This window comes from Mobula hypostoma, chromosome 3 (genome assembly GCF_963921235.1).
Source record: "Mobula hypostoma chromosome 3, sMobHyp1.1, whole genome shotgun sequence".
Classification (NCBI taxonomy): Eukaryota; Metazoa; Chordata; class Chondrichthyes; order Myliobatiformes; family Myliobatidae; genus Mobula; species Mobula hypostoma.
In genome coordinates, this window is record NC_086099.1 from 58,344,904 (window position 1) to 58,371,469 (window position 26,566).

The 26,566-nt window shown below is 40.2% G+C and overlaps 1 protein-coding gene across 2 annotated transcripts in view; it reads left to right on the forward strand.

Annotated features, from left to right (window-relative positions):
- Positions 1-26,566, forward strand: part of lonrf1 (LON peptidase N-terminal domain and ring finger 1) — a 130,675-nt gene that overhangs the window by 53,019 nt on the left and 51,090 nt on the right. Inside the window, exon 1 of one of the 2 annotated variants that reach the window (XM_063043070.1) lies at positions 25,121-25,172. The exons of the other annotated variant lie outside the window; for it this stretch is intronic. The gene's annotated coding sequence lies outside the window, so the exon portion shown is untranslated. Of the gene's footprint in view, positions 1-25,120; positions 25,173-26,566 lie in introns of those variants that run through there. 2 annotated transcript variants of the gene reach the window in all.

The following is a 26,566-nucleotide window of genomic DNA, read 5'->3' on the forward strand; positions in this document are numbered from 1 at the left end:
GACTCAGGTCCTCAAGTCCTGGCAACATCCTTGTAAATTTTCTCTGTACTCTTTCAATCTTATTGATATATTTCCTGTAGGTAAGTAACCAGAACTGCACACAATACTTCAAATTAGGTCTCAGCAACATCTTATACAACTTCAACATAACATCTCAACTCCTGTACTCAATACTTTCATTTAGGAAGGCCAGTGTGCCAAAAGCTCTCTTTATGATCCTATCTGATTGTGAAGCAATTTACAAGGAATTATGGATCTGTATTTCCAGGTCCCTTTGTTCTCCCACACTCCTCAGTGCCCTACATTTCACTGTGCATGTCTTAACTTGGTTTGCCCTCCCAAAGAATTATCTGCAGCCTAATGTGAAAAAGACTGAGGAGCTGGTGGTAGACCTGAGGAGAGCTAAGGTACCGGTAACCCCTGTTTCCATCCAGGGGGTCAGTGTGGACATGGTGGAAGATTACAAATACCTGGGGATATGAATTGACAATAAACTGGACTGGTCAAAGAACACTGAGGCTGCTACAAGAAGGGTCAGAGCCGTCTCTATTTCCTGAGGAGACTGAGGTCCTTTAACATCTGCCGGACGATGCTGAGGATGTTCTACAAGTCTGTGGTGGCCAGTGCTATCATGTTTGCTGTTGTGTGCTGGGACAGCAGGCTGAGGGTAGCAGTCACCAACAGAATCAACAAACTCATTTGTAAGGCCAGTGATGTTGTGGGGATGGAACTGGACTCTCTCACGGTGGTGTCTGAAAAGAGGATGCTGTCTAAGTTACATGCCATCTTGCTCAATGTCTCCCATCCACTTACATAATGTACTGGGTGGGCACAGGAGTACATTCAGCCAGAGACTCATTCCACTGAGATGCAACACAGAGCGTCATAGGAAGTCATTCCTGCCTGTGGCCATCAAACTTTACAACTCTTCCCTTGGAGGGTCAGAGACTCTGAGCCAATAGGCTGGTCCTGGACTTATTTTATAATTTACTGGCATAACTTACATATTCTATTTAACTATTTATGGTTCTATTACTATTTATTATTTATGGTGCAACTGTAACGAAAACCAATTTCCCCCGGGATCAATAAAGTATGACTATGACTATGACTATGACAAAGTACAATACATGCCTGAATTAAAATACATCTGCTATTAGTCAGCTGAATTTTCCAGTTGGTCCAAAGCCCGCTGCAAGTTTTGATAGCCTTCCTCATTGTCCGTATGTCCCAGTCTTTGTGTCAGCCTCAAATTTTCAGATCCAGTTTACCAGATTATCATCCAAGTCATTAATATTAATAACAAACAACGAACCCAACATTGATCCCTGTGGCACACCAGTCTGCAGTTGGAAAGGCAATCATCTACTACCACTCTCTGGCTTCTCTCATTTGCCTTCATTCTGAATGCCAAGCTACTGAATCTTCTGGACCAGCTTCCCATGTGGGACTTTGTTAAAGGCCTTGCAAAGGTTACAGAGGCAATAGCCACTGCTTTCCCTTCATCAACTTTCCTGGTAACCTCCTCAAACAACTCCATATGATTTGTTAGAAATGAACTACCATGCTCAAAGCCCTGTTCATTATCCCTAATCAGGCCCTGTCTATCAAAATACTTATATATCCTGTCCCCGAGAATACCTTTATGCCCTAATTTAGTCCTCATGATTTCTCTCTTGCACTTGTTATACTCCTCAAACCCCTTATTAGTTCCTTGCTGTCTATGCTTGGTATGCACCTCCTTTTCCTTCTTAACCTAGATCCCAATATCAATCAAAAAACAAGATTCCTGCAACTTGTTAGTCTTGCCTTTAATTCCAACAGGAGCATGCAAATGTGGTAATCTCAAAAGTTCACTTTTGAATGCCCCCCACTTACCAAGTACACCTTTGCCAGAAAACAACACATCCAAATCTATACCTGGAGACCTTTCCAGATGCCATCAAAATTGACCTGTCTCCAGTATAGAATATCAACCCAAGAACTAATCCCATACTTCTCCATAATTATTTTAAATCTAATGGAACCTTGATGACTAAATCCAAGTGTTCCCCTACACATACTTTTGTCACCTGCCCTGTCTCATTCTCTAATGGGAGATCCAGCATCACATTCTCTCTAGTTGTGATCTCTGCGTATTGATTAAGGAAACTTCCCTGAACACATTTGACAAACTCTATCCCATCTAGTCCTCTTACAGTTCAGGAGTCCCAGTCAATATATGGAAAGTTAAAATCATATACTATCACAGCCTTATTTTTCTTGCAACCATCTGCTGTCTCTCTACAAAATTGTTCCTCTAAATTCTGCTGACTGTTGAGTGATCTATAATACATGGTCATTCCTACAATACTCCTTGCATTGAAATAGGCACAACTCAGGACATTGGTCCCACCATATTTGACCTTTCAGTTACTGTGTTGTGTGTAGGCTTAACATCTACTTTCCCTAACCACTCTACAGCGTGGTTTGCTGATCCCCACTCCCCTGCAACTCTAGTTTAAACCTCTCAAGCAGCACTAGCCACCCTTCCCACAAGGATCTTGGTCTCCCTCCAGTTCAGGTGCAAAGTGTCCCGTTTCTCTACTCCCGCATTCCCTGGAAGAGAGTCCAATGATCCAAATATCCAAAGCATTCTATCTTGCACCACCTTCTTAATCATGCGTTAAACTGTATTACCTTTCTACTTTTAACCTCACATTTATTGACCCTGATAATTCTTGACATCTTGAAGATATCTTGACAGTGCAAGAAAGTAATGTGCAAAATTATTCATAATTCATCAGCCCTAACCAAGGGGTTCGGCAAATCATAGTCTAGAATCCAGTCAGAGATTTTCTATTTGAGTATTCAATAATGAAGTTATGTGTACTGGTACTCATAGGTAGAAAGAAAAACAAATTAGTGTATCATCTATTCAATTATTACTTTTTGAGGTCAGCATATGTGAAAATTTGAAACAATTTTTTATTCTACCCATGCCAGCATGCTAATGGCTGTTACAATGGTTTGTTTGCATTGATTTGATGTTTTTCTCTCATGGACAGTCTATGCATCTGATTTAGAATTTATTTGGGAAATATATGAAAATAATCCTATAATTGTACTTGAAAATAAAGGTGGTGTCCCATGTCAATATTTTAGATTCTTAGCCTGCCCTTTGAACTGACAGAGTTCCTTTTCACTTAGCATAGTCATTCCACATTAAATCTAATGAATTCAATTTTTTCCTACTTTATCTATAATTTAGGTAACAATTAATTGCTACAATCAGAATCAGGTTTATTATCCCTGGCATGTGACGTGAAATTTTTTAACTTAGCAGCAGTAGTTCAATGCAATACATAACATAAAAGAGAAAAAATAAATAAATAAAATAAAAAAAATAAGTACATCAATTACAGTATATGTATACTGAATTGATTTTATAAAGTGCAAAAAACAGAAATACTGTATATTAAAAAAAGTGAGGTAGTGTCCAAGGGTTCAACGTCCATTTAAGAATCAGCTGGCAGAGGGGAAGAAGCTGTTCCTGAATCACCGAGTGTGTGCCTTTAGTCTTCTGTACCTCCTACCTGATGGTAACAGTGAGAAAAGGGCATGCCCTGAGTGCTGGAGGTCCTTAATAATGGACGCTGCCTTTCTGAGACACTGCTCCCTGAAGATGTTCTGGGTACTTTGTAGGCTAGTACCTAAGATGGGGCTGACTATAAAGTATAGCCATTGTCTTGCCTTCTTTATAACTACGTTTGTACATCGATATGTTGGGACCAGGTTAGATCCTCGGAGATCTTGACACCCAGGAACTTGAAACTGCTCACTCTCTCCACTTCTGATCCCTCTATAAGGATTGGGATGTGTTCCTTCGTCTTACCCTTCCTGAAGTCCACAATCGGCTCTTTCATCTTGCTGATGTTGCGGCACCACTCTACTAGTTGGCATATCTCACCCCTGTATGCCCTCTCATCACCACCTGGTTGTATTGTCAGCAGCTTTATAGATCGTATTCACATTGACTTGCTTCCATAGGAAAAGGTGGTAAACAAAACGTGAAATTTCAGTAGGATTGCACGTTATATCAAGACCGTTTGCCTTATATTTCTAAGGATTTGAATTTACACCAGTATAAAATTAATCCCTGGATTGTGTTTTCTTTATAATAATTAAGGAATATAAATTTAAGTATATTGTAGATCAAGTAGCCAGGTAGGGAAGAATTTGATCTCACAATCATTGTTTGATATTAATGTGAGATCTATTACTAACTGTAGACAACTGGATTTAAATCTGTTGTTCAAACTTTACAAGTCACTACCTACAGGTGGGAAGAACTTGATTCTTTGATTTCTCAAATGACATTTATACAATAATGGCAACTCTAGCATTCAAGGTTGTTCTTTCAAATAAAGTTATAAATTCTATCTTCAATTTCCTATATTAATATCCATGCTTTCGAACAGCTGAACATTCCTTTCAAGGTGATGTTACTGGGGACAAATTAAAATTGCAGCTCTGGTCGGGATGTCTCAAGCACACCATCAGAGTTTTACTATTCTTTTTATAGCAAGAGATTATTTTTAAACATGTTTTGAATTAAAGAAACTATCGATCGTGATTACCTCATGTCATATCTAAAGTCAGACAAAAACTGATTTATAAGTTAATCATTGCTTTTCCCCCAGAGATTAAGCAAAAAACAATGCAGGTGCATATTCTTGAAAGAAGCATGTTGAATCTATTTGGTTAGAATGGTTTTGATTGTATCACGTCTGTATGCAGTACATCAAGGAAGGCAGTCCATTTTTCCAGGAAACAGTTTTGCACAGGCATTTGGGTGGTTAATTTACAGCAGGATTTAGGAAAGTTGAAAAGAATGGATAGGAAACTGCGAGGAATAAGCCTTTGCCTGTATGTTAGGTGGACTGCAGAATAATTATATCTTAAGTTAAACAAAATACCCTCCAGCAGGTTATAATTGCTTTATTTTGTATCAATATAGGTAGAAAAGACCACAAGGTAAAGAAGCAGAATTAAACCATTTGTCTCATCGAGTCTTCTCTACCATTCTCTCATGGCTGATTTATTCTTCCTTTCAACCCCATTCTCCTGGCTTCTCCTTGTAACCTATGATGTCTTTACTAATCTAGGATCTATCAAGCACCATTTTAAATATACCCAATAGCTTGGCTTCCACCCCCACTGCAACAATGAATTCCACAGACTCACCGTCCTCTAGCTAAAGAAATTCCTCCTCCTCCTTTCTGTTCTGAAGGGATACTCTTGTGTTCTGAGGCTGTGACTTCCAATCCTGAACTCCCCCACTATTGGAAACATCCTATCCACATCCATTCTATCTAGGCCTTTCAATCTTTCAATATTTGATAGGTTTCATTGAGATTCCCACCCACCATCCCCCCTCCCCCCATTCTTCTAAACTCCGGGAGTACAGGACTGGAGCCATCAAACACTCCTCACGTGTTAATACTTTAATTCCCGGGATCATTCTTGTGAACCTCTTCTGCACCCTGTAGGATGGCAACACATCCTTTCTTAGATAAAGAGCTCAAAACTACTCACAATACTTCAAGTGTGCTCTAACCAATGCCTTGACATTACATCCTTCAGTTTATATTATTGTCCTCTTGAAATGAATGCTAACATTGCATTTATTTTCCTTACTGCCAACTCAACCTGCAAGTTAACTTTTAGGGTATCCTGCGCAAGGACTTCCAAGTCCTTTTGCACCTCCAGTTTCTGAATTTGCTCCCCATTTCGAAAATAGTCCACGTCTTTATTCCTTCGACCAAAATGCATGGCCATTCACTTCCCTACACTGTATTCCATCTGCCACTTCCTTGCCCATTTTCTTAATCTGTACAAGTCCTTTTGTAGGCTCCATGCTTCCCTCAACGCTGCATGCTCCTCCACCTATCATACGCAAAGCTGGCCACAAAGCTATCAATCCATCAATAAGTAGTTCAGTTTGAGCTCAACAAGAATACAATAATGAAGCTTGGATCCAGAGGTGCTATACTCATTATGCCTACAGCTAGTTATGCACATTTCTCCTCGTTCTAAAATAATGCTGTTTACAAAGCCTAATTTTGTTCATTGGAATGTGATAAGCGGAGAGAGCAAAGGGCTGCAGATGGAACCAGTTGGAAAGGGGATAGGAGTTCAAGTATCACTGCATAGCCTCTTCCACTACATCCATCCTACCCTCTCCATCTTTGGCTCCAGTTGCCCCCTTTCGATTTTGCCTTTATCTATCTTTATCTGTCACTCAAAAGTCTGTCTCTCAACTCCACCCCTCTCTACCCGTCCATCATCCCCCTCACCTGCCAGCCCCTGCCTCAGCCCACTTATGCCCATTTTAATTTAATATACCACAATCATATTCTCTCTCAGTCTTCTCCACTTCAGAGAAAACAGACCTAGACTCTCCTACCTTATCTCAAAACTAAAGTGCTCTGTCAAAGGCAACATCCCAACGTACATCACCTAACATTTATCTAAATTAAGATCTATTTGCCATTTTTAACCCCTTTCACCAAAACATTGACATCATTCCCATATTTTATAAACAAGTCTTAGCACTGATCCCTCTGGAACAGCACTGGTCACTAAAACAACCTTCCACCTTCGCTTTATCTCTCCTATTGCAAAGCCAGTTTGGATCCAATTTACCAACTTGCCCTGGATGCCAAGGGCCGTAACCTTTTCGATATTTCAGCACAGGAACCTTGGTCATCAGTTGCATTCCACCCACTAACAGAGAAGAGCCTCTTTACCTGGGAGTTGCTGAGTGGGTTGGTCAAATTCATCTCTGAGACAATGGCAAAAATGGCACCTGATCTAACCTGCAACACAGAGGAAACACCACAGGCACACTGTTCTAAAATAATACCAGCATCAAAGAAGGTAACATGCTGTCAAAGGTATGCATGTTGTTACCAGCTGGGATCAGATCCACTGATACACGAGCTCTGGAGCTTAGCACTGTTATTGTTTCAAATGTATTAGAATGGACTGGTGTTATTCCAAATACCAGAACATTTGGCACTGTTGGTACATGGGGAAGAGAGCTCAGTGCTGCTAAATTTGGAAAGAACAATTTTGCTCACATAATTTTCCACCCACTTGTTTGTAGATAAACTTTGTATTAATATCACTCTTAAGTTTTATTAGATTATTTTTTCCTCTTAGGCAGTCTTTTATGATCAAGGATGCTTGATGCTTCTCCAGTGTCATGGATTCTGAGGTGACCAATGAGGCCATTGAGGGAATCAAAGACTCTCCACTGATGAAGTATGAGGAGGCCAACAGGGCAGGGTAGGTAGTAGTTGTGATATAGTCTACTACTTCCATCCCTTATAAAAAGTTTCTGTGTATTTCTGAGTCTTGGCCTCAAGGAGCTCAATGCAATACCAAATGGTCCTCTCCTCCCCACCACTTTGAGTGATGATGGGCCAGAGATTCTGAGTCAGTGAAGGTACTACACACCTCCAAACAGACATTGAACACATGCTTAAATATTTCTCTCTGTCAGCCTTTTAATCTCCTCTCACGGCCAGAGCTCAGGTGTTCAGCATACGAATGCATCACTGACTGAGTGCCACAGGGACCTGTGGGAGGACACTGGAGGACACTGATTTTGGTTCACTTTTCCTTCCGATGAATTTAAAGGATTTTGTGGAGACTGCTTGTAGCTTATTTTTCCCAGAGCCTTGAGGTGTCTGCTAAAGCCACGAAGGGTTCTGGCCCAAAACGTTGACCGATCTTTTCCACGGATGCTGCCCGACCTGCTGAGTTCCTCCAGCATGTTGTGAGTGTTCCATATCTTATTAGGAGGTCAGGAATTACTGCTACCCACGAGAGATGAATTATAAATCAGGTCTGAGGCCTCTGTCTTCAAATTCCCTTTTCCTTAATCAAGCAAAGCATGGTGGTGAGTTTCCTCAATATGTGAGAAGTGATATCGAAAATATGGAAAATGATCTACATTTTGCAGGGCTCAAGTGATGCAGTAGGGTTAGGTCAGTAGATGAATCAGGGCTTGCTATGTACCGCAAGTGAAACGGTCGCAGAGAGCTTTTTGTCATTGGACTAATACAGCAAGATCTATGTTTTAGAAACATGAATTCAAATGGAAACTGCGTAATTTAAATTCAATTAATAAAGTATCTTGCTGGCCAGTGATGTAGTGGCATCAGCACCAGACTTCAAGCGAGTGGTCTCGGGTTCGAATCCAACTGGCTCCTTGCACGCTTTCCATCCACGCTGGGTTGAACATTGATCTAGCAACTTGGCCTCATAAAAAAACAGACAAGAATGCTAAAGAGACAGCAAGGTTGCCGCCCGATGTGCCTCAAGGCGCAGAAAGGAACAACAACAATAAATTATCTTGGAATTAGATACTATTGTCAGAAAGTCCAAGACAGAAGGAAATCAACTTCCTTTTCCTAGTCTGATTTATGTGTAATTCCAGCCCCACAGCAATGTCCTTGAATTTGGTCTGCTCTCTAAAATAGCCCTGTCAGCCACTGATTTCAATGGCAAGTTGGTGGAAGCCCACATCCTGTGATTGAGTGAAAAAGAAGTAAACTAACATCGCCACCTACTGGTGGTAGGACCTCAGGATGTTGGAAACATTCATTTGATTCATTCATATTGACATGTTTTATACTTATATGTTTGACTACAATGTTCCAATAAGGGAGAAGTCATTATAATGTTCTATATTAGACCCAAAGACTCTGAAAGTAATCTCCACTACACAGCTATAGACAAGTCTGAATAAGTAAGAATCAACCATTTTTAAAGTTGCAAGTGAAGAAAGAAATAAGGACAGGATAAATGAAATGGCAGGATGAAGTTAAAAAAAAACTACATCTTAACAGTTTGATCAGCATTTCAGTTCTCAATTCTCTCCTCCTTTTTTGAATCTCAATCCTCCATACCAAGAGAACACTTTTCACCCTTATCCTTTCTGCCAACCTCTATCACTTCCACCACATCCAGCTTGGAGCTTCATTCAAACTTATCCCAATCAACTCACCGCCCCAACCTTTCTCTTTCCCTCAGAATCAGAATCAGATTTATTATCATTTCCTCAGTTGATGTGAAATGTGTTGTTTCGCAACAACAGTACAGTATTTCCTTCGCAAAGTGGATTCGATCATCCACCGTCCGTAAACTCTAAAACCTCCTGTACTTTCCCTGGTATTTCCCCTGAGTTCACATAGGAAATACAATGTCTATTGTTTCATATCCTCCCTTGCCACTATTTAGTGAATCAAATTCTCCTTGCAGTTGAAACCATGATTCATGTAAAGGTCCTTCACTTTAATTTATTGCATTTACTTGTCATAATATGAATTCTTTGGCATTGGAAATGTCCTTATGGAACCACCTCTGGACTTCAGTCACCTGACCTATTGTAATTCTCTGCTAAACTTCTGCACCGGCAATCCAGGTCCATGTTCAAAAGTAGCTCAGTGAAGTACAAAGGAAACTCAAGAACCTACGCTCCATCTTTCAGTTAAGCATTGCAGACTGATCTCAGCATCGTGCAACAATATTAGATCACTATTCCAATTTTTGACTTTAATCAGCATTTTGTTACTCCATGTACACTTTCCCTAGACCCAATGTTCTTCTTTAATTACCCATAAGACCATAGATATTGGAGCAGAATTAGGCCATCTGGCCCATCGAGTCTGCTCTGCCATTTCATCATGGCTGATCCATTTTTCCTCTCAGTCCCAATCTCCTGCCTTGCCCCTGTATCCGTTCATGCCCTGACCAATCAAGAAGTTATCAACCTCTGCCTTAAATATATATAAAGTTTTGGCTTCCACAGCTGCCTGTGGCAACGAATTCCACAGATTCACCACTCTCTGGCTAAAGAAATTCCTCCTGGTACCCATTCTAAAAGAACGCCCCTCTATTTTGAGGTTGTATCCTCTGGTCTTAGATACTCCCATCATAGGAAACAACTTCCCACATCCACTCTATCAAGGCCTTTCACCATCCAATAGGTTTCAATTAGGTCACCCCTCATTCTTCTAAATTCCAGTGAATACAAGCCCAGAGTTATCAAGCATTCTTCATACGACAAGCCAGTTAATCCTGGAATTACATTTGTGAACCTCCTTTGAACCCTCTCCAGTTTCAGCACATCCTTTCTAGGACAAGGGGTCCAAATCTGCTCATAATACTCTAAGTGCGGTCTCACCAGTGCTTTATAGTCTCAACATTTCATCCTTGCTTTTATATTCTAATGCTCTTGAAATTAATGCTAAGATTGCATTTTCCTTCCTCACCATAGACTCAACCTGTGAATTAACTTCTAGGGAATCCTCCACAAGCATTCCAAAACCCTTTGCACCTCAGGTTTTTTTTTGTATTTTCTCTCCATTTAGAAAATAGTCAACCTTTTCATTTCTTCTTCCAAAGTGCACAACCTTACACTTCCCAACACTGCATTCCATCTGCCACTTCTTTTCCTATTCTCCTAATCTGCCTCAGTTCTTCTGCAGCCTCTCTACTTCCTCAGAACAATCTGCCCATGTCTTCATATCATCTGCAAGCTTCTCAACAAAGCCATTCATTCCATCATCCAAGTCATTGACATATAGCGTAAAAAGAGTCAGTCCCAACACAGACCCCTGTGGAACATGACTAGTCACCGGCAGCCAACCAGAAAAGGCTCCCTTTATTCCCACTCTTTGCCTCCAGCTAATCAGCCACTGCTTTAGCCAAGCTAGAATCTTTCCTATAATACCATGGTCTTGTGGCTTGTTAAGAAGCCTCAAATGTGGCACCTTGTCAAAGGCCTCCTGAAAATCCAAGTACACAACATCAACCGATTCTCCTTTGTCTATCCTGCTTATTATTTCTTCAAATAATTCCTATAGATTTGTCAGGCAAGATTTTCCCTTGAGGAAACCATGCTGACTATAGCCTATTTTATCATGTGCCTCCAAGTACCCTGAGACCTCATCCTTAATAATTGACTCCAATATCTTCCCAGCCACTGAGGTCAGACTAGCTGGCCTTTCATTTCCTTTCTTCTGCCTCTCTCACTTCTTGAAGAGTGGGGTTTGCAATTTTCCAGTTTTCCAGGACCATTCCAGAATCTATCCATTCTTGAAAGGTCATTACTAATGCCTCCACAATCTCTTCAGCCACCTCTTTCTGAAGCTAGGAGTGTAGACCTTCTAGTCCAAGTAATTTATCTACCTTTAGACCTTCCAATTTCCCAAGAACCTTCTCTCTGGTTATGATAACTTCACACACTTCATGACCCCTAACACCTGGAACTTCCACCATATGCTAGTGTCTTCCACAGGGAAGACTGATGCAAAAACTGATGAGACTGATTCACAGTCTCATTCCCCTCTATCTATCATCAAATTTATCTTGTGTTGTTCCTTGTTTCCTTGCCTCTGCCCCTGCTCGCCACAAACCTGTGTGTCATTTATTCCAAATATGATTAAAGATCATTATTGCTTACCATTAACCTTCTTACTCCAGTGTAGCAGACATGTTTAGCACCTACTGTGTTTACTTCAAATTTCCAGCACCTATGGTGCTTTGCTTTTGCTGAAATCCCTTTCCTTGTTTTGCTGATCATTTTTTGAATATTTATAAACACTTACTGACAAATGGCAATAATTATATTAAATTTGCAACAAGGGTAGACCAATGTAAAATGGCTTGTGCAAGTTCCTGAAAGCATGAAAACGAAAGAAATAGAAATAGCGAACAGAGTTGTTGATAAGTAGACAAAAGGTAGCAAAGGGTGAAACGAATGAGTGATAGAGGAAAATGTTTCTGATGACAACACCTGAGAAAGAAATAAACATTTTACTGTAGATCACATAAAATCAGATTATTTATCTCATGCTTTGTTTTCAGAGCTATGTAATTTATTAGCCTATTTAAAATTCACAAGTACTGCAGAAATTGTATTGTGTCACAAAACAAAAGCATATGCAATCTCTTGGAAACAACGTATCATTCACCCATGAATAAGCAGTGCCCAGTTATTCACGTGTGAAAAAGCAAGCAGATGCACTGAAATGGAAGAAATGACATATGCTGTCTAAATGAACAGTGAATTTCATTAAAGTGCAAGATGCAGGCAGAAATTAAAGAACTATAAGCCCATATTTAAAGTATTCAATTTAAAGTATTGATTGCATGTTCAAAAGGGCACAAAACACAATAAATTTTTTTCTGAAATTAATAGCATTTCAATAGCCTTAAGTGTTATTTTCATTTATTCTAAATTCTTACTGTGTAAATTCCAACCACTGTGTGAATTAGTCAAGTGCTTTTTTAGGTTCTTTAATTTCTGAGTACATCCTCTCCCTTAATGATATTCATTATTCATTAGACAGTGTACAATACTTTCACTCCTGTTTGCATTTCCACTCATGAATAGCTTGGCACAGTTAATTGTGTGACATGTACAATACAATGTTCACTCGTAATTACAGAAGGTTTTATTTTGTGTTGCACAACAATTTCTGTATTTTTCCATAGCACTGCAGGGAGAGCGTATATGTACGTCTGGTAAAAACGTTCACATTTCTGCGTATTCCTTTTCTGAACTATTGTCAGCATTGCCATTATTGCCTAAAGCTGAAATTAATTACAGTAACAGGGAGGCATGGTTTATATTACGCTGAAGATGAGGCAGAAAGCACCATTCAAGCATGCTAACATCTTACATAAGAAATTAAGGCTGTGGAGCTAAGATGAAAAACACAGGAGTTCAAAGATTACTATACTTGTAAAGTGAGTGAAAATCATTATTATTCTTAGATAGTAAATACACATCAGCAGTAAATTGATGATTAATTGGTGACTCATATTTTAACAATAAAATATATTAATCTCAAAGTTGTAGCAATTAGTGAAACTTGGCTACAGGAGGGGCAGGACTGGCAGCTTAATATTCTAGGGTTCCGATGTTTCAGATGTGATCGAGGCAGAGGAATGAAAGGTGGGGGAGTAGCATTGCTTGTTAGGGAAAATATTACAGCAGTGCTCAGGCAGGACAGATTAGAGGGCTTGTCTACTGAGTCCTTGTGGGTGGAGCTGAGAAACAGGAAAGGTATGGCCACATTAGTGGGATTGTATTACAGACCACCCAATAGTCAAAGAGAATTGGAAGTGCAAATCTGCAGAGAGATAGCAGGCAACTGCAGGAAACATAAAGTTGTGGTGGTAGGGGATTTTAATTTTCCATATATTGATTGGGTCTCCCATACTGTTAGGGGTCTAGATGGTTTAGAGTTTGTAAAATGTGTTCAGGAAAGTTTTCTAAATCAATATATAGAGGGACCAACTAGAGGGGATGCAATGTTGGATCTCGGGTTAGGAAACGAGTTAGGACAAGTGACAGAAGTCTGTGTAGGGGAGCACTTTGGTTCCAGTGATCATAACACCATTAGTTTCAACTTGATCATGGACAAGGATAGATCTGGTCCTAGGGTTGAGGTTCTTAACTGGAAGAAGGCCAAATTTGAAGAAATGAGAAAGGATCTAAAAAGCGTGGATTAGGACAGGTTGTTCTCTGGCATGGATGTGATCGGTAGGTGGGAAGCCTTCAAAGCAGAAATTTTGAGAGTGCAGAATTTGTATGTTCCTGTCAGGATTAAAGGCAAGGTGAATAGGAATAAGGAACCTTGGTTCTCAAGGGATATTGCAACTCTGATAAAGAAGAAGAGGGAGTTGTATGACGTGTATAGGAAGCAGGGAGTAAATAAGGTGCTTGAGGAGTATAAGAAGTACAAGAAAATACTTAAGAAAGAAATCAGGAGGGCTAAAAGAAGTCATGAGGTTGCCTTGGCAGTCAAAGTGAAGGATAATCCAAAGACCTTTTACAGGTATATTAAGAGCAAAAGGATTGTAAGGGATAAAATTGGTCCTCTTGAAGATCCAAGTGGTCGGCTATGTGCGGAACCAAAGGGAATGGGGGGGATCTTAAATAGGTTTTTTGCGTCTGTGTTTACTAAGGAAACTGGCATGAAGTCTATGGAATTAAGGGAAACAAGTAGTGAGATCATGGAAACTGTACAGATCGAAAAGGAGGAGGTCCTTGCTGTCTTGAGGAAAATTAAAGTGGATAAATCCCCGGGACCTGACAGGGTGTTTCCTCGGACCTTGAAGGAGACTAGTGTTGAAATTGCAGGGGCCCTGGCAGAAATATTTAAAATGTCGCTGTCTACAGGTGAGGTGCCGGAGGATTGGAGAGTGGCTCATGTTGTTCCGTTGTTTAAAAAAGGATCGAAAAGTAATCCGGGAAATTATAGACCAGTAAGTTTAACGTCAGTGGTAGGTAAGTTATTGGAGGGAGTACTAAGAGACAGAATCTACAAGCATTTGGATAGACAGGGACTTATTAGGGAGAGTCAACATAGCTTTGTGCGTGGTAGGTCATGTTTGATCAATCTATTGGAGTTTTTCGAGGAGGTTACCAGGAAAGTGGATGAAGGGAAGGCAGTGGATATTGTCTACATGGACTTCAGTAAGGCCTTTGACAAGGTTCCGCATGGGAGGTTAGTTAGGAAAATTCAGTCGCTAGGTATACATGGAGAGGTGGTAAATTGGATTAGACATTGGCTCGATGGAAGAAGCCAGAGAGTGGTGGTAGAGAATTGCTTGTCTGAGTGGAGGCCTGTGACTAGTGGTGCGCCACAGGGATCAGTGCTGCGTCCATTGTTATTTGTCATCTCTTTTAATGATCTGGATGATAATGTGGTAAATTGGATCAGCAAGTTTGCTGATGATACAAAGATTGGAGGTGTGGTAGACAGTGAGGAAGGTTTTCAGAGCCTGCAGAGGGACTTGGACCAGCTGGAAAAATGGGCTAAAAAATGGCAGATGGAGTTTAATACTGACAAGTGTGAGGTATTGCACATTAGAAGGACAAACCAAAGTAGAACATACAGGGTTAATGGTAAGGCACTGAGGAGTGCAGTGAAACAGAGGGATCTGGGAATACAGATACAAAATTCCCTAAAAGTGGAGTCACAGGTAGATAAGGTCGTAAAGAGAGCTTTTGGCACATTGGCCTTTATTAATCAAAGTATTGAGTATAAGAGCTGGAATGTTATGATGAGGTTTTATAAGGCATTGGTGAGGCTGAATCTGGAGTATTGTGTTCAGTTTTGGTCACCAAATTACAGGAAGGATATAAATAAGATTGAAAGAGTGCAGAGAAGGTTTACAAGGATGTTGCTGGGACTTGAGAAACTCAGTTACAGAGAAAGGTTGAATAGGTTGGGACTTTATTCCCTGGAGCGTAGAAGAGTGAGGGGAGATTTGATAGAGGTATATAAAATTATGATGGATATAGATAGAGTGAATGCAAGCAGGCTTTTTCCACTGAGGCAAGGGGAGAAAAAAACCAGAGGACATGGGTTTAGGGTGAGGGGGGAAAAGTTTAAAGGGAACATTAGGGGGGGCTTCTTCACACAGAGAGTGGTGGGAGTATGGAATGAGCTGCCAGACGAGATGGTAAATGCGGGTTCTTTTTTAACATTTAAGAATAAATTGGACAGATACATGGATGGGAGGTGTATGGAGGGATATGGTCCGTGTGCAGGTCAGTGGGACTAGGCAGAAAATGGTTCGGCACAGCCAAGAAGGGCCAAAAGGACTGTTTCTGTGCTGTAGTTTCTATGGTTTCTATGGTCTGTCTTCTCAAGACAGCTCAAAAAAAGCCTGCTTGAAAATATTCTTGATCTAGTTAAATTTAAATATTTTTAAAACTGTAAAAATGTAAATGTTTAAATCAGTTGAAACTTTAACAAACAATGTTGAACAGGAACTCAACTACTTTATATAAATGTTTGAAACATTTTTTGACATTGGGTCATAGATTTTAGATAATAGTGATGAAAATAAAAACGTATATTTTGGTACTTGAAATACTTTGACAATAAGTAACTATTTTATGTAACTTCCTCCACTAATAGCAGTCTCTTGCGGGTACTTAAATACAAGTTGCAACATTTACTCTAAACATATTCAGTACTTTTGTTAACGCACCTTTTCCCTAATTTTTAGTCCAGGTGAAAGTTTGCCCATGAGGATTCCATACCAAGAATTCAGGCACATAGATCAACAACAATATTCATATAGACATTTCATAAATCTATGTCAGTATACATATAGATTTCCCCAGAAATCCTCCAGTCTGACTTTGATCAGTATACCTCCCAGAGAAAAGAAACTCTACCAATTATCTTTTCAGTACAAAGGGAAGGAACAGAGATAATCAGAAGCAACACACAAAAAGCAGGAGCACCATCTATGGTAATGAATAGACAGTCGGCATTTCAGCTCGTAACACTGACTGTTCACTTTCATAGATTTTGCCACACCTGCTGAATTCCTCCAGCATTTTATGTGAGTTGCTTTGGATTTCCAGCATCTTCAGAATTTCTTGTGTTTTGAGATCATCAAAAGTCTGGATGAAAAGACTTTTAAAGGTGAAGTGATAAGCGACAGGAAAGTGGGTAAAATGAAGAATATAAAACCAGTTGTGGAATTATAGGAGCAAGGGTGATATGCCAAAGTCTAAAGAGTGTGGAATGTGAGTAAGAGCTGGAGGATATTGCAGGAGTACCATAGAGCAAGGCCATCCTCCAAATCAAGATTGAGGAGTTTATATTCAACCAATAGAGAGGAGACCAAGTAGGCCAAGAGGAAGAGGACTGATTGGCAATCAGGCAGTCGAGCTTTTAATAACTTGGAGCTTATTGGATATGAGAGGCCATCAAGCAAGGAAATGAAAAAAAAAACAAGTCTAAAGTTGAAAAGAGAAATTTAAGAAATTTAAGAAAACTCCACTGGTTCTTAACTGAGGTGTGCCCTGTTACAAGGATAGACTTAAAATCTATCCTATTGTGCTGAATGTTGGGTACACTGTCCCAAGGATCATTAGTGCATAAGAGGATGTTTACAAATCACAATTAAATGATTTGGGAAATGAAGGTCATTCTAGAAAAGCACTATAACATCTCTTATGATCCATCAGGGTTAAGGCTAACTTATTTCTTGAATTTACACCAGAATTACCTCTGCACCATCTTTTAGTATTTTAGCAGTGTGTTTTTTAAATTTCTCCAGAGGCCTTATTGTTTTCCATCTATTAGATAGCCTCTTGCCAAGCTGTAGTAGCATTGAGGCCACTGCAGATAGGATGCTGTGGGGTGAAGCATAGGGCATGTAGGAATTAAGGATGTCGTTGAGATCCTCCCGTTCAAACAACGATATCATTCAACAGATGCCAGAGCATGCACTGAGGGTGTTGCAAGGAAACCTTGCACTTGTTTATCTGATGAAATAGAGTGTTGCTTTGACCAGAATGTATCTAAGGAATTTGTCTGGAGGAGGATTCCTCTGGAGTTAGCTTTCACCACTCCTTCCTTAGAAATCACACCTCTAACTTCATCTGCAAGTTCGCAGATGACGCCACCATAGCAGGCTGGATCTCAAGCCACGATGAAATGAAGTAAAAGATAGAGACAGAGAGCCCAGAAGCATGGTGTCAAGATAACCTTTGCCTGGATGTCATCAAAACAAAAGAGCTGGTCATTGACTTCAGGAAGCAGGGCAAAGTATATTCCTCTGTCTGTATCTAAGGTGTTGAGTTGGAGTACTTCAAGTTACTAGTTGTAAATAACCAATAGTTTGTCCTGGTCCAAACACCTAGACAACATGGACAAAAATGAATATTGACACCTCTATTTCCACAGAAGGCTAAGGAAATTCAGAATGTCCCAATAATCTTCACCAGTTTTTACAGAGCACCATAGAAAGCTTCCTATATGAGTGCAGCATAGCCTGGCATGGCAGCTGCTCTGCCCCAGGTGGCACAAAATCGTAGAGAGTTGTGAACACAGTCCACGCTATCACAAAAACCAGCTCCTTTTCATTAACTCTGTTTATACTTCCTGCTGCCTTGAGGAAACAGCCAACATAAGACCCCTCTCACCCCCGTCAATCCTTCTCCTATCAGGCAGAAGATACAAAAGCTTGTAAGTTTGTACCATGAGGTTCAAGGGCGGCTTCGACTCCACTGTAATACAACTCTTGAACAGAACCCTTGATCTCACAATCTGCCCCATTGTGGCCCTTCAATATTATTTGCCCTCCTGCTCTGCACTCTCTCTTAGCAGTAACACTATATTCTGCATTGTGCTATTGTTTTTTTTTGTATTACCTCAATCTATTTAAGTTTAGAATGATCTGTCTGGATGGCATGCAGAACAAAACTGTTTACTGAACCTCAGAACATGTGGCAATAATTAACTAAATACCAATGGCTTAAGACCTTTCCCAATCCTGCATTGAAGGATTATGAGTTTGTCTTCCATTGCGATAGGAAAGGGTTTTCTCGCATCACAGTAGATTTCCTCCTTCGCCTTATTGTTGGACTGCAAGGTTGTGACATTATATATTGATGCCCATTCTGGAAGGTCGTGAGACCTTCACTTACCCCAGGCCTGGGGGGAAGGGGTATTTTGCATTCTTTATATTTGGATCAAAATCTCTTTGGACCTGCTCAGCTTCTATTTTTGTTCATCACTTAGAAAGTACTTTGCTCTACCATTTTAATTATAAACTGAATGACCTTACATTTGCCAGACTGAAAACCATTTGACATTGTTTAAGCTGTTTGCTCAATTCATTAATATCTAACTAAGTTATTACTTCCATCTTACTCTGTTTACTTTGCTCCTTATCATTGTGTCATCTGCAAAGTTCGGTGTGCACATTTTATCCTATCACGTATGTAATTTATAAATGCATTCTAAGGTTATGGTCCCAACGCAAACCCTCACATAAATTCACTTGTCACAGCCTGAGTACCTGCCCACTTTCTCAACCCCTTTGCAGCTGCTGCTTAATTTTCTAGCCAAAGAGTGACGTAGTCATGCACATAGTTAGGGTGGGGTGTGGTAATAGGAAAATGATTTCCCATTTTCAAATATCCCTTCCAGAAGATGTATCCACTATCTTATTTCTTAAACTGGCCTCCTACCTCACTAAGGATGGCAATTTTATGTCAAATTCCTGCACTGTAATAGTGAACCAACGTTTAGTTCTGACCCATTTAAGATGTCCATGACAGTCCAAACATTCCAGGTTCTGTATTCCATAATGAGGAGGAAAAGATGACTGTGCGTGATTTCTTATGGGGTATGACTGTTGCATACTAAATAGACATGATTCAGTGAAGCAATATCTTGACCTAGTGGCGGGGCCAGTTAAGACTGTTGGAGATGAGGCTCCACAACTAGCATTTACTGAAATACTTGGGTATATGCACGCATGCCTACTCTTACACTGAATGCACACAAACAGAGGATCAACTCATACGAACTTCCCACAGTCTTCCTTATATGCTTTCCTCATCCTCATTCTTTTCTCACAGACTCTCTGTGCATCTCAGCACCCAAAGCTCACGCCTGTTCTCCTCTAGCCTTCCTCCTGTTCTCCAGACTCCCAAACATAAGACACAGCAGAAACCACCACTAACTTCCTATTTGTCACATTTTCCACAGTTCAGCCTCCCCTCAGCCCCTCCCAAATGCCATTTGCCCCTCATCCCCATCCCAATCCCACCATCCAGGGCTTGTGGCCTGGCACAGAAACCCCCACCACCAGTCATCCTTACTTGTATCACCAAAGTTCACCCACTTCTTTAATTTAAAAAAACACAATTTAAATGAACATAACAGAGTCTCTTTTAGTGCAAAGTGCTGTTGCCAATCTGTAGAGACTAGAGTTTTGCCATTTGGTCCAAGAAATGAATGGTTGAAGGAAAGTCGCTGTTCCTGAACCTGGTTGTTTGGGACTTTAGGCTTCTGTACCTTCTTTGCAAGCTCTTCTTCTTTATGTTCATGGACATGAAAATTTATCAATGCTTGGCTGAGTTCCACATATACAGTATTAAACTAGAAGTTTCTGGAATGATGGATTAAATGTCGTGATTTTTGTTTATTTATATTGGCACTGCCAGCAATGTTAACATTTATTGCTCATGTTGCCCTGGAGAAGGTTCTGGTGAGTTGCCTTCTGGAAATATTACAGCTATATTCTCTATCCGGTTGGGTATGGAGTTCTAAGAAATGATTAGAAATAGAAATATGCTTCAAAGAAGGATATGTTTCTGAGCTGACAACTGTAAATTGAAATTGTCACCTCACCCATGTTGCTATTTTTATGCTGAAGATCACAGGTGGTTCAAATGGATAACTGTTCGGCAATCTCCAGCACTGCATCAGACTATAAACATCAGATCATTAGTCCTTCTCCTCAACCTGAAATTTAAAGATAAAGTGGCACAGGTGACAGAGACAGAACCAACGTGAATTAGAGAAAGGTCCACGAATAAAATGAAGAAAGGAAAGGAAGGAGAATAAATTGAGCCAAAAAATGTTAAAACAGACCATGTTACCAACACTTTGTTTTTATTTAAATATCTTTTGTTCTTATTTTGAAGCTAGAAGCTGGGCTAATGTCTCTCTAGGTTCTAACTTAAAATCATGAGCTATTACTTTACCTCCTTCCTTACTTTAGCTTCTTCCTTTGGAACCTCTGAAAGACTGAGTAATGCAATTTGAACCCAGTAACCTTGCTGCTCTCCCTCTGCAGATGAGCTGTGATGACATACTGTGTGGCCCCCAGTGGACCAGCAATCCCATGAGACAAGGTACATTAGTATTTGATGAGTACTGTAATGGGAGTAACACCTTGATTCCCACATGATGCAGCTTCTTAGCTACGGTTTCAAAAGGCAATCTATATAAAACAGAAATCTGTAGCAGGGAGCTGGCAATCAGGCCCAGAAATGTTCAGGCACCTTCCCACAACTCATCATCCCGCACATGTATATGGTGTTTTGGAGCTCCACTATCATGGTTGACAGTAATAATTTTCCAGATGAATTGTCATCAAGCACAGCATGAAGTTTAGATTCTGGTCATTTATCATACCCCACCAGCTGACTGCTGACTGCCTGTTAGTAAACCATGGTTCAGCCTCACCCAGAACTGGAACCCAGGCTCAATCCCAATTTCTGGTGAAATCTGTGTGAAGCTTGCATGTTCTCCCTGTCACCATGTGTTATCTCCAGGTGTTCTCATCCCTTCACACATCTTGCAGAGGGTTGGTAGCTTCTTGGCCATTGTAAATTCACGTTGATGTGCCGTGGGATAGTGAGAATCTGGGGACATTGATGAGAAAGTGGGAATAAAATAGGATTAGTGTAAATGGTTGTTTGACAGATAGCAAGGAGTCATCAGGAAAGGCCCTTTCGAGGAATTTGTAAATGAAAGCAGAGTAAAATCAGGGAAGTTATCCTGGTCCTATGCAACACCGGTTAGATTGTTCTGCTCACCACACCTCTGAAAAGAGGTGAAGTTTCCAGGGTGAGTACAGAAAAGATTTACTGGAATCATTTTAGGATGATTTAAAGTATAAGTTTAGAAGAGGAAGTCTGAGGTTATCCTCAGTGGAGTCAGGGATGCAGAGAGATGTATAGGTCTATGACTGACTTGGATGGGATAAATGGAAGCTGGTCACATGGTTCAGGGACCACGGGTTACAGATTTAAATTTTCGGGCAATGGATACAAAGGTGATGAGAGAAAAAGCTTTTACTCAGGACTTGAAGTGTTGACTGTTAATTTTTTCATGCCTGGCCTGCTGAATGTTTCAAGCAATTTGTGTTTTTATTAAGTCATCTGAATCTTTTCTGTTCTGAACCATTCAGACCAGGCTGCAGGTATCAATGACATTAAGATCATTCTATAGTGACACAGGACAATTGTGAAATGTCTGAAACACCAAACGGTTTTCAGTAATAATAGTAGGCACCATCTATCCATTCACACAATGCAGGGCATTCTCAGTATCTGGCAGATGACACTGATGTTCACAGATGAATTGAAATTGCAATTGGAATTACTTTTATTATTGTCACATTCTGAGGTACAGTGAAAAGCTTGTTTTCAATACTGTTCATACAGATGAATTCATTGAACAGTCCGTTAAGGTAGCACAAAGTAAAATGACAGCAGAATGCAAAATAAAGTGCAACAGCTACAGGGAAAGTGCAGTGCAGGTAAACAATAATATGCAAGGTCATAATGAGTTAGATAGTGAAGTCAAGAGTCCAGTTTATTGTATTAGGAAACTATTGTCTTATAACAGCAGAGTAGAAGTTGACCTTCAGCATGGTGATATGTCCTCTTGTGCTTTTATATCTTCTGCCCAATGGGAGGGACAAGAAGAGAAAATATCCAGGTAGGTAGCAACTTTGATCATGCTAGCTGCTTTCCTGAGGCAGCAAGAAGTGTAGACTGAGTCCCTGAAGGGAAAGCTGGTTTCATGATATGCTGAGCTGTATCCACAATTTTCTGAGATTTCTTGCAGTCATCAGCAGAGTAGTTAATATAGCAAGTGAGATTTAACCGGAGAACAATCAACACAGACGTGCCAAATTTCTTTAGTCTCCTGAGGAAGTGGAGGCGTTAGTGATCTTCCTACACTGTGTTAGCATGTTCCACCTCTTTTTTTCTAATTGTTCTCTTCATGATATTTACTGACCACTGATCACAGGTTTGGTGTCCTCTTGTGGTAGAATGTAACAGGAGTAAATATTGAATATCATCATCTGGCATTGATGATGCTTCTACAGTATATGTTGTATGGGGGAGTTTCGGTGGAGAAAAATGTTCATCTGGCATGTTTTAAAAATACGAATGAAAGAAAATCAACCAATCTGGAATACTGAAAATCTGAAACTGAAATAGAAAATGTTGTAAAAACTCAGCAAGTCAGACAGCATATGTGGAAAGAAAAACGGAGGTAATGTTTGCAACGAATGGTCTTCAACCTGCAAACATAAACTTTGTTTCTTATTCCACAGATGGCGTCTAACTTGTGCCAGTATTTTCTGTTTAGATTTCAGATTTTCAACATGTACAAGTTACCTAAAAGTCAATTTAGATAGTGTTAGAAAAAGTTAAAATGCAGGGAAGATTTTTTTTAAGGACTACGTTCTTGACCTAAATGCAAAGGAAGGGTCACTGAATGTGGTGCTGGGGAGTGAGAGTAAGTGGACCTGGATAAAAGTAATCATATTTATTTATTTATTGAGATATAGAGTAGAATAGGCCCTTCCAGCCCTTCAAGCTGCGCCACCCAGTAACTCCAGATTTAACCCTAACCTAATCACACCACAATTTACAATGACCTACTAACCTGTAGGTCCTTGAACTGTGGAAAGAATCTGGAACACCTGGAGAAAACCATTCAACAGGGAGGACATACAGACTTCTTACAGATGATGTTGGAATTGAACTCTGAACTCCAACACCCTGAAATGGTAATAGTGCCATGCTAACCCTCTACACTACTGGGGCTCCCAACCATTACAGGGTTCAGATTAGTACAGTAAAAAAAAAACAATGAACACCCTAAAGTAGAGTTTCTAAATTGGAAGAATGCAGAATTTGAATCCATGCGATGGACCAGAATAAGCTAGAAACAAACATTAACAGAATAAGTTATAACAGAACAGTAGGAAGCCTTTAACAACAAACACAAGAGATTCTGCAGATGCTGGAAATCTAGAGCAGCATACAAAACTGCTAGAGGAACTCAGCAGGTCAGGCAGCATCCATGGGAATGAACAAACAGTTGATGTTTCAGGCTGAGACACTTCTTCAGGACTGGAAAGGAAAGGGGACATAGCCAGAATAAAAAAGTCAGTAGAGAGGAAGGAGGACTAGCTAGAATGTGATAGGTGACGCCTGGTGGGTGGGAAATGTAAAGGGCTAGAGAAGAAGGAATCTGATAGGAGGGGAGAGTTGACTGCTGGATAAAGGGGAGAAGGAGGGGAATAGAAGAAGAGAGAAGGGAGAGGGAAAAACAATTATCAGAAGGAGAAATTGATGTTCAGGCCATCTGTTTAGAGGCTACCTCGATAGAATATGAGGTGTTCCGCCTCCACCCTGAAAGTGGTTTCATCATGACAGAAGAGGAGGCTATGGACATGTTGGAATGGGAATGGGGATAAGAATTAAGATGGTTGAGCACTGGGAATTCTACTTTTGGTAGATAGAGCAGAGATGTTTGACAAAGCGGTTCCCAATTTACATTGGGTCTCACCAATGCAGAGGAGTCCGCATTGGGAGCACCACATACAATAAATGACCCCATCAGATTTGCAGGTGAAGTGTTGCCTCAGCTGGAAGGACTGTTGGGGCCCTGAATGGAGATAAGGGGAGGGGGTATATGAGCAAGTGTGGCATTTCTGTCGCTTGCTGGGATATGTGGCAGGAGGGAGATTAGTAGGAAGGGACAAATGGACAAGGAATCCCTGTGGAAAGCAGAGGGTAGGGGAGGAGGTAAAGATGTGTTGGGTGGTAGGATGAGGAATAAGATGTTTAATTTTAAGTACAGGCAAAGTACATTATCACAAGAGGATAACTTGAATCAGAATCAGGTTTAATATCACCAGTATATGTCATGAAATTTGTTAACTTTGCAGCAGCAGTACAATGCAATACATGACAAATATAGAGAAAAACTGAATTACAATAAGTATTTATATGCATATTAAAAAGTTAGGTTAAAATAAGTCGTGCAAAAACAGAAATTTTAAAAAAAGTAGTGAGGTAGTTTTCATGGGTTCAGTCAGATGTCAGAGGGGAAGAAGCTGTTCCTGAATCGCTGAGTGTGTCCCTTCAGGCTTCTGACCTCCTTCCTGGCGATAACAATGAGAAGAGGGCATGTCCTGGGAGGTAGGGGTCCTTAATGATGGACGCCACCTTCCCGAGCAGTGCTCCTTAAAGATACTACAGAGGCTGGTACCCATGGTGGAGCTCACTAGTTTTACAAGTTTCTGCAACTTACTTTGATCTTATGCAGTAGTCCCCCCACCACCCACCATACCAGACAGTGATGCAGCCAGTCAGAATGCTCTCCAAGGTACATCTGCAGAAGTTTTCAAGTGTTTTAGGTGATAAACCAAATCTCCTCAAACTTCTAATGAATTGTGGAAATCCATTTCAGAGCTCTTTGGAAACAAAGGAGACAGAGACATAAAGACAGAAGAGTTATGGTGAATATCAGGTAAATTCTTCAAGAAACAACCAGAGACTAAAGACAAAAAATTGTGAGGGAATGTAAAAAGAAAGTAAGAAAGATAGAAGGAATATGGGAATACGATGGCAATTTGTGTAAAAGGGAACTGAAAAAAAGGCCTTTACCAGCATATAAATAGTAAGTGGAAAGATAAGGGACAGGGTGGGACTATTTGAGAAAAAGAAGACAAAGAAGGTGAAGAAATTGCTAATTTTTTTTAGTTCTTAATTAATATGGGAAGAAATATTAACAAAATATTAGCAGTAGAGGAGTTGTTGTATGTAATAGCTGGGTAAAAGGCAAAATGTACTAAAGACTGGGTATAATCCACTGGGATTAACCAGTCAACTTGGATTTTACAGAGTCTCTTTCCATTTCTCATTTTAATTCCTAGATCCTTGTACTTCCACTATTTCCCCAGTACTTGAACTTCTAATTGATGTCTTCCAACAAGATCTCAGTATATGAACTCTGACATTCTTTTTTCTCATTGACGGTTGTATGATGAGGCTTCTCCCAATTTAATTGCTTCTCTTCCATGCTCCTTTCCAAACTGGATTGCAAAGGAAAAGTGAAACAGTGTTTTATCCCATTGCTGAAATGAAACTGTGGACATTTGTTCTGAGTCCACTTAAGCCAAAGATAGATATCAATTCTCCTATTGTGTTTATAGGAGTGGAAAAGAGCTCCATACACCTTACTTCCAGCTGCTTTGAATGGTTGTCAATTGACATGAATCTTTATGCTTTTACTTTCCCTTCTGACAATCCTATACTTCTTGTTGCCTGTCACTTTAGTTCGCTACCCAATTTCCCATTCTGACTTCTGTCCTTCTCTTCTGCATCCAATTGAAGGTTTGTAAAGTGATTGTCACCTTGACATTTTTGCTTCTCTGAAAGGCCTTCTCCATTACTACAGAGAGGCCAAGTGCAAATTGGAAGGATAACATCATATATTCCACTTGGGTAGTCTACAACCCAATAGTATGAATATTTAACTTTACAATTTTAAGTAACCTACACCACTGGTACTCTCCTTCCACATATACTTGCCCGTCCACCATGTTTTCTCACTTTGTTCATCCTTCCTATTCTCTCCTCCTTCCTGGGTCCATCTACGCATTATCCCTTCCCCATGAGGTCCCACCTATTACCTACCAGCAGTTGTCTCACACACACCCTTCCACATGCATATCCATCTGCTTGTCATCCTCTCCCATCTAGTTGCACCTATCATCCACCTGCCTCTGTATCACTTACCTAAAGTATTCAAATTTACTGGCAATCTTTCCCTAACCATAATTGCATTCAGCCCTGATGCAAGGTCTTGACATAAACTACTGACTTACACCTTTTGCCATCACAGCTGCTGGTTGACCCACT